The sequence below is a fragment of the Mytilus trossulus genome, chromosome 3 (genome assembly GCF_036588685.1).
Source record: "Mytilus trossulus isolate FHL-02 chromosome 3, PNRI_Mtr1.1.1.hap1, whole genome shotgun sequence".
Classification (NCBI taxonomy): Eukaryota; Metazoa; Mollusca; class Bivalvia; order Mytilida; family Mytilidae; genus Mytilus; species Mytilus trossulus.
Window position 1 is genome coordinate 11,151,330 of NC_086375.1, and position 9,120 is coordinate 11,160,449.

The window sequence follows — 9,120 nt, forward strand, 5'->3', positions numbered from 1 at the left end:
CTTGTTGGTGTGTTACATATTCCAGTATTTTACCAATGCATGCATCACTTAAATTGTTTTTTGTACACACTTAGCTTAAAATATGCTCCGTCTTCCATAGATGTCACCAGTTTAGTTAATTCTTGGATAATGGTTCTTTTTAATTGTGTTGATCTATTTTATACTAACCAATTTCATATTCCTAGATAATGAGCTAGTGCAGCATTGAACTGTATAGATATATATTTGTGTTTTGTCACGTTCTGAATGCTGATGTTGCTTTTTATTTTGAGGTCTTTAATCCTTGTGTACTATAACAGGTCAGCTGCTTTTGATTTCATTTTGCATACTCAGCATTAATGGTTTATCCACAGCACATTTATTTATAGATCTATACTTGTTTTGTCCAATCTAAGCTTTTTAATTGGTCTTTATTGATATTCTATATTATAACAGGTCAGCTGCTTTTGATTTGTGTATATATTTTCATTAATGGGTTATCCATAGCTCTTGTGTTTATATACCTATGCAAGTTCCTTGGCAGACATTTTATTTCAGCATGTACTCATCAGTAGTGGAGAAGGTAGAAGTAAATATATGACCAAGGAAGGCAAATAAGATAACTATGCAAGGGTCCTGATCTTTGGCTCACTAAAATTGGCATGCCAGGAAGTGAGACAACACTGCCTGCTGGTCAGAGCAGAGGATAAACCTACCTCCCTCTCTCTTCACTTTGGCTTGAAAGGAGAGAGTCAGGGTTGGGTAGCCGGCTCGCAGCAATAACCTGTACATTTTAGACTTCTAAAATATAAATGTTTTTATAAGCAAACGTGTACTTAAATATTAGTTGATCTTTTGACTATTGTTCACTGTTCAACATAAATAATGCTCATTATGGATAATTTAGTAGTAAACTAAATATTATTTTTAAAAAATGTGAATCCAAAATATAAATGAACGTTCTTAAAATGTTGTAATCAGTACATTTATTTAGCAACATCAATAATGGTAATTATGAATCAGTTTAATGAGCTAAAAAATTATATAAAAAGGCTAAATTAAAAAGGAAAAAGTTTAAGAGTAATGAAATGATATAGACAAGTTAAATATTGTTAATTGTACAGAGTACTAGTATAAAAGATGGTAATTATTAAAAAAATATTCAATAAAATTTATCATATAAAACATAATTGAGTTTGTTGTTACTTGTTTTTGTGGAACAATGTTATAAAGCATACAGTATACAAGAACCAGAGTTGGTCCAATTCAGTGGTAAAGATCCATTTCAAAGATGTGGAATGATTACCAATGAGACGCTTCTTCTCCCATGTTATTTAACATTTATAGGTCAATCTACATCCTCAACAATGAGCAAATGAAATTGTTGGCTGCAAAAGACCCTGAAATGTCATATAAAACTATTCAACCAACAGAAACAGGACATGCTTTATATACAACTTATAAAAAAAATACATTATACCACAACAAACAACCAACACATTATAAGTTCTTTGGACATGCACATGGAGAATATTTTTGAGCATCACTGATGAGTCTTATGTAGACGAAACAAGCGTCTGGTGTACGAAATTGTAATCCTGGTGCCTTTGATAACTATTGCTGTCATACTTTGCTACATAATGGTGATGAACGCACTTCAATGAAAATATGTACAAGTATTTAAAAAAAGGGCCATCATGATCAAAAAGGAAAAACGAAAACATCAGGTTTAAAACTTAAAGACAGCTACTTAAAAACTTATGAAAAATTCCGGTTAAACTGAACCACCGGTAATATTGTTATGTTTAGGAGGTTGGGTCCTTGATGATACCTTGAGGATATGTGGTTTCAATCACACTATGCGGTTCTTCAGTTACCCAATAGCTCAAGATCGTATTGTAATTCTAATGGTCATAAAACTTTCGAGCATGATTTTTGTACTCTGCGTCGAAAATCCAACCAATTGAGACCTGTGTCCATTCAATAGTTTAAATATCTATAGAGACATAAATTCAGCACAGATTATATGAAAACTCAATGAAATCTTTGCTTGTACAATCTAAACAATACAAATATTAAAATTAACAAATTGGGTGAGCAAACCAAAACGGACGCCAACAAAAAGTTATGTTGTTGATAATGCATGTATACAGTATAGTACAAATAAAAATGGAGGAAAAATAAAACACTTAAAACATTGGCACCCACCTGCATCAGAAACGTCCAAAACCACGCGAAGGAGCACACATACCGAAGTACACCCATATACATCGACTTGGCTTTTTAAATTTTTGCTTGGAAATAATATAGAAATTATTTTATGAAAGAGTTGCATAACTGAAACATCAGCATTCCAAGACTGAATTAAGTTTATACTGCAAAAACTAGGGGAGAATTTCTTCAAAATCTCCATTTCAGCTCGACTGGTGGATTCAAAAGTGTACGTTTAAATATACGGACGAAATACTTAGATTACAGATTTTGAGAATATATAGCAATGTCAACTTGTTACTTGATAAGTAGATGATGAATAAAAGTTTGGTGTTCAGCACCGCTTTCAGAACTATGGTCTTGGTCATGGAGGACAGTTTTTGTCGACTGCATATTGTTTATCGTATAATAGAAATACATCGTTGTACTTTTGCAAAGACATTTTGTTCCTTGACAACTTGAGTATAAGTTAGTGTATTGATCTTACCACAATAGGAAGGTTGGGATTGATGTTTGGTTATGTTCGCCTAACTGTTAAGGACTTGCGGAAATAAGGACTTTAAAAACGCCCCATTTCAGGACTATGTTTGGTGTATAAGTGTATGGTTTGTACCACATTAAAAGGAAGGTGAGGATTTGATTTTGGGGTTGTGGCCCAAACCTATCGGGAATAAGCGGCCAAAAGAAGAGAAAAAATTTAGGATTTCATTTTTCCATACAAAAACTTCAGTATAAGTTAAAGATTTCTATGAAAATGTACATCAAGGTTCCATGGCGAAAAGGACGTTTTAAATTGTTTTTTTGCATGGAGTAATGATTGCCCAATAACCTTTTAGGAAAGAGGTGCCAAAAGAATACTTTGTTTAAATTGTCTTTTTCTTGACCAATTTCAACAGGGTTTAACTCTGTCTCAAATTTTTGGGGCTGATGGTGAGGGTCCCAGGCCTCCCTTTTCATGTGAAAAATTTGGTTGATTATAAAGGGAATCTCTGAAGCATGACTGGAGCAGCACCCCCTTATGAAAAGTTCTGGATCCACCACTGAATATTGCACTCTTTGCATTCTTTGATAACAAAATCAGATTTTGAATATTGGATCTTCGTCTATCCGTCCGTCTGTCTGTCCCACTTCAGATTATAGTTTTTGGTCGAGGTAGTTTTTGATAGTGAGTTAAAGTCCAATCTACTTGAAACTTAGTTTACATGTTCCTTATGATATGAACTTTTAATTTTAATGCCAAATTATAGTTCTGACCCAAATTTCACGGTCCACTGAACATAGAAAATGATAGTGCGATTGGGGCACCCCTGTACTACGGACACATTCTTGTTTAAGGAGACTTTGTATACATGTTTTTTTTAGAACTTCATGGTAGTTTCAATTCTTGGTGTTCTTGAGTACTATTATGCATTTGCTTTGTCAAATATCTAATCGAAATCCTAATTCAGAGCTGTATCATGCTTGAGTGTAGTGCCCCGCCTGTTCAATGTTCAACTTTATGCTGCGTCCTAAGGAGCATTTTATTATTGGTGTAGGAAACAGGAGTATCTGGACCCAGACCTTCCGTATAACAAGAGTGTACTCACAGAAATGTCTCGCCTTCTTTACTTTTGTGTTGATATGGTCCTAGATATAAAACTTTACTGCAAGTATCACATTAACTTAACTCGATACAAGAAAATGAAGGCAAGGTCAGATAAACCAAACCGGAAATACATATACACCTTACAATCATTCAATACACCAAATATATATGACCCAGAATAGTTTATAAGAAACAAAGGTCAAGGTCAGATTAACCATGCCAGACAGACATGTACATCCCACAATCAGTCTTTGCATTATACATAATGCATGTAGTATCTAAGAAACAAACTTAACATTGACCAATGAATCACGAAATTTGAGTTCAAGGTCATGATACCTGCCAAACATACATATATACACCTTACAATCATTCCATACACACAAAAAAAAGATTTGACCTATTGGTTTTGGTTGGGTTTTCTTTAATCGGACCAAAACACAAACACTGAGATGAACCATGAAAATGAGGTCAAGGTAAAAGAAAAACCTGTCAGACTGACATAAACATGGTAAAATATTTCCATAAACTCAATATAGCTTTTGATTATTATTTAAAAAAAAGGCCAAAAACACACTGAAACTCAACTTTAATCACTGAACCATGAAAATGAGGTCAAGGTCAGATGACACCTGTCAGTTGGACATGTACAACTTACAATCATTCCTTCCACCAAATATAGAACTCCTATAGCTTATGTATCTAATAAAAAGTATACGATAATTTTTAAATTTTGTGAAAGGATTAAAATAGTTTGTCAATTTTTGTTTATGAAAATTAAACAAATCAAATTAATTTAAGTCAATGTGTTCTGTATCGCCCGTATTGAATCCACGTTGAATATCTTTTTATTTTACAAGTTTGTAGTCTTCAACAATAATGTATAACGGGAAAAGAAACGGTGATCCGCGGTATAACCACATTTAGAACATACTCGCCCATTCTCGTCAAATGGAACATCAGGGTTGCGTTTAATATCGTAGCACTGGCTACATAGGGCTACGTAGACTGCATAACGTGTAGCTAGGCTAGCTTCTAAAAGATCCGGATAGCAGCTAGACTAGCTACCCGTTCAGTAGTCAACATCTGCGTAACCCTAATAGTAGTAACACTAAGCAGGTGCATAGCCTATGCAACTGCTTAGTGTTACTACATTAAACGCAACCTAGTAATTCCCCTCTATGTAGTTAATGAGTAAGACTCACTTTCACTTGGAATATAAAATTTCAGTACACTAACAAGACTATAAATAGAGGATTAAATCTATAAAAATCAGTTTAAATATAGACACGGTTACCTTTAAATTATTGATATTATGTCCCAGAAAGACGTTTAAACATTCATAATTGGTATTCGCCATTTTGGAACTAGACACACGTTTAAAAGGTATCTGTATATGTACACATTTATCTACTTTTAATTGATTATTGATTCTCCTTATTTTCCACACGGTCACCATTACCAAACTATTCAATACACTACTTTTAGATTCATTATGGTCGTGTGCTCGAGAACAGGGGATATATATATATACTTGCCAACCAAATGCATTGAAATAGATTTTGCAGCTTTTCCATTAGCCGATGTGACTATTCAGGCTAAAATAAAGATTGGCTCTGAAAATTCGTACACTGTCAGTGTGACCTATGAGTCTTGACGTTAACATTACGACCCAGTGAATCGATGTAGCACAAAGCAGGATCAATCCATTTTCAAATTGTAAACATGGTATTGTCCTTTATTTCCACATGCAACTTTGTCCATATTTCATAGATTGTATTAGGCTTGTTAAAAGGAGGTTATTCATGGTCATATATACTGTGTATATTTATATGTTGAGAATATTTCATGATAGATTTTCATGAAATTTTGTCTCATCTATGAATAGATGGTTATGAACATTAAAATATTTTAGAGAATGATATCATTAAAGATAATTAAAGTGTTTTATTTGATCAATAATTACAAACAAATCTGTGTAATTAATGTATGTCATGTATGGCTCATGATACAAATGCTTTTCATGAAAAATATTTCTAATAATCCAGAAACGATCACCAGTGGCGGATCCAGAATTTTCATAAGAAGTGGCCCATGCACACTGACAGCCTAAGAGACACGCTTCAGTGATTTCATATATAGTCAACCATTTTTCAATAAATTGGGTGCTAGCCCCAAAGTACTCCCTCTAAATTCACCTCTGATCACCATTTCATGCATGGTTGGTAATTTTACAGGGGAAACATAATTCGATTAATAAATATTTCTTGCACATAATTTCACAGTAAAATATTGTCACGAATTGTTCGTACTTCATAGTGAATATGGCGAATTTCATTAAATTGGAGGCAATTATCTCTCGTAACAGTGTCTCGTATTGAAATCCAGAATAAGGAATGTAATATTTGCTGCTGGACTTTAAAAAATCCATGAATTTTAACCTAAACCTCATTTCAATGTCTTTCAATCGGTTCCGACCCTGCAATGAATGTGCATACGAAATCGTTTTCTGACCCAAGGTATAGGCAGAATAGTGACAGTATAAGACCTAATATTGTCCATTCCGTCTGAACGTTTTTCATAGTATATTAAACATGTCCATTGCCATGAACTTGTATATCTCATAGTGGACAGAAAATTAACAGCAACAATTATGAAGACATTACAATAATTTGTAGCAGTTGATACTAAATTGTGTGCTCCAAGGGAAAGATGTATTGTCAATGGACAGTATTTACTTTAAAAAATGTTCGGCGGATATTTATGTCATTCAGTGAGACAGCAAGCCAACGACGAAGAATTCCGAAAATTTAAATATATCTGAAATGCATTATCAAGTCTTGAAAGGACAGGTGTTGTACAATATGTCAAGCTCTAAATGATAGTCTAATACTTACACTTTAAAGTACAATGTAGTAGAGCCAAAGAATGGTACACTTGAACAATATTATCCTATTTCTATACTGTTTATACACTACGAAAGAAAACACTAATCAAAACTGAATTGGGCTCAAGTAAATGAAACATCATATCAAATAGAAAGGCATCCAGCTCGATAAAACGTATATTATAGGGTTATTGCATGAATATTGGGGAATATTGTCCCGAATAGAATTTTATATTGCACGAGCTTGCGAGTGCAATATATGTTCTACGAGGGACAATATTCCCCAATATTCATGCAATAACCCTTTTATTGTATATCAATATAATATTTGAAAGTAAAAATATAGCATTTAACTAAGATTTTGTTGTTGATGACGTCATGAATTTTGAAGTTTTATTGCACTAGTGCAATATTAGAATTTATTGCACGCTAACTTTTGGTTGCTTTCTGTGGGAAATATTATATTGTTATACAATAATATTAGTTACATAGTATGTTAGTGACCTAATATGATATATACAGGGTCAGTAAATTCCCAACAGACAACAGAAATTAAACACATTTCTTAAATAATATCTATAAAGCTCCAATCTAATGAAACTTATATAGAACTCTGAATTCATCCGTATGAAATAAGAGTTTTATATTTTTATTAGATTGTATAAAGTTCACGTTCTGAAATATTATCAAACTACAAAAATGTTTATATAATAATGACATGTGCAGTCTTATAGAACTCTTATTAAAGATAAAAACTTTTGTTTTTTAGTGAGGAAATATAATGGATTCCAATGGGTTGCTGTACAGGGGTTTGCTGCTACTTCTGAAACTTATTTTAGCCTTTTTCGCTGTTTTAGCTCTGTGCTATATTTTTATTATCGGTAAGTGCACCCAAACATAGAAGAAATGCAATGCAATTATAATGTTAGACTATTGTAACAGTCACACAATGACATGAAGTTAAGGAGATTTGGGAATATGAGACAAACGGTATCAACCAAACAACACCAAAACACATTAAAATCTAAAAGTAACCAAAAGACCTTTGAGGACGATGGTCAATCTTTCGTACAGAAAAAAAATCTATTTTAGGTTAAGACAAACCATGTCACAACTATGTTGAACTACATTTGGGTCTTAATGCACCATCGTAAAAACGATTAAAAACATAGAATGATCAAAGACTGATTTGATCAAAGCACTGATGTTCATCCCTATATGATTAAATTGTTAATAAATATTATATTTGCATCAATAAAGCAAGCATATGATGGTGTGAAGTTTTTTTTGTACTTTTGAATTACGATATTTATAGGTTTGAAATATGTCTTAATAGAATTATAATTGACTGAATATTGGAGGGAACTTATGTTAAAATGCGTGAGTGTGTGTGTGTGTGTGTGGTTTTTTTTTATATTTTATTTAATACAATTATTACAAAGACAAGCAAGAGGAAGGGGTCATTATAAAGTTTCTATCTTGAAGTATAGAGGAAGATATAAAACTATCACCAACACGTTTCACGCAGTGCTCATGTATCAATCTGTTTTCTTTGTAGTAACCAGAAAATGATGGAAATGACTGAACTATAGAAAAGCAAAGACTACAATGGATAAAATCAATGTGATAACTACAATACCGTGCTTGCTACTGGAGATTCAAGTTGAGTGAAGAAAAAACACTGTAACAATTGTTACATGATAATATATGCTACAACAAACAACTTGTTTAGATACTCTTTGTTTGATGAGTCGGGGAAATAAATTGTTCTTGGAAATATTTCTTTTGTATTTATAGTATCAGCTCATTTCATTTCACAACAAGTATTGACTTTGCACCAATATAATATATTCTTAACAAACGCATTATATAGAGAATAATAAATGGCAAAATCCGTATCATATGTCGTATCATCCCGAGACATCAATATCAGCCCAAGGGCCCTTAGGCCCGAGGGATGATATTGGTCGAGGGTGATACGGCATGTGATACGGATTTTGCCATGTATTATACGCTTTATCATATATTTTAACATAAGAGTATTATATTTTATGAACTGTTTTCTGATCCATAGCACTGGGTTACCTTCAGTTCTGCTTTTGTCTTGTTTCAAAGCCTTAAAATAACTGCTCAATTATTTATACAAAGCACCTGTGTTACCTTACAATATGTTGTTTTAAAAATATTTTGTTTATTATTGTATTTATTTGAGTGTTTTGTATTTTTTATAGTTACATTTAGTGTGCCAAAAAATATATTGTGAAAACTTGACGTCACATACAATATGAAAACTTCAAAGACGTTACATACCAAACAATGACGTCATTCAAAAAATTTACCTATTTTGAGGAATTTTTTTCATAAGACAAAAAAAAACAAAAAAACTGACTTCATGTATTAAAAATGTAAAAAAAAAAAAAAAAAAAAAAAAAAGGTATGCGATACGGGTTTTACCATG

At 32.7% G+C, this 9,120-nt stretch overlaps 1 long non-coding RNA gene across 1 annotated transcript; it reads left to right on the forward strand.

Moving 5' to 3' along the window:
- Positions 1–4,998: 4,998 nt before the first annotated feature.
- Positions 4,999–8,460, forward strand: LOC134709232 (uncharacterized). Its single transcript, XR_010105931.1, has 3 exons — positions 4,999–5,161; positions 7,432–7,543; positions 8,221–8,460. It is a non-coding gene; the product is annotated as an uncharacterized LOC134709232 (long non-coding RNA).
- Positions 8,461–9,120: the final 660 nt, after the last annotated feature.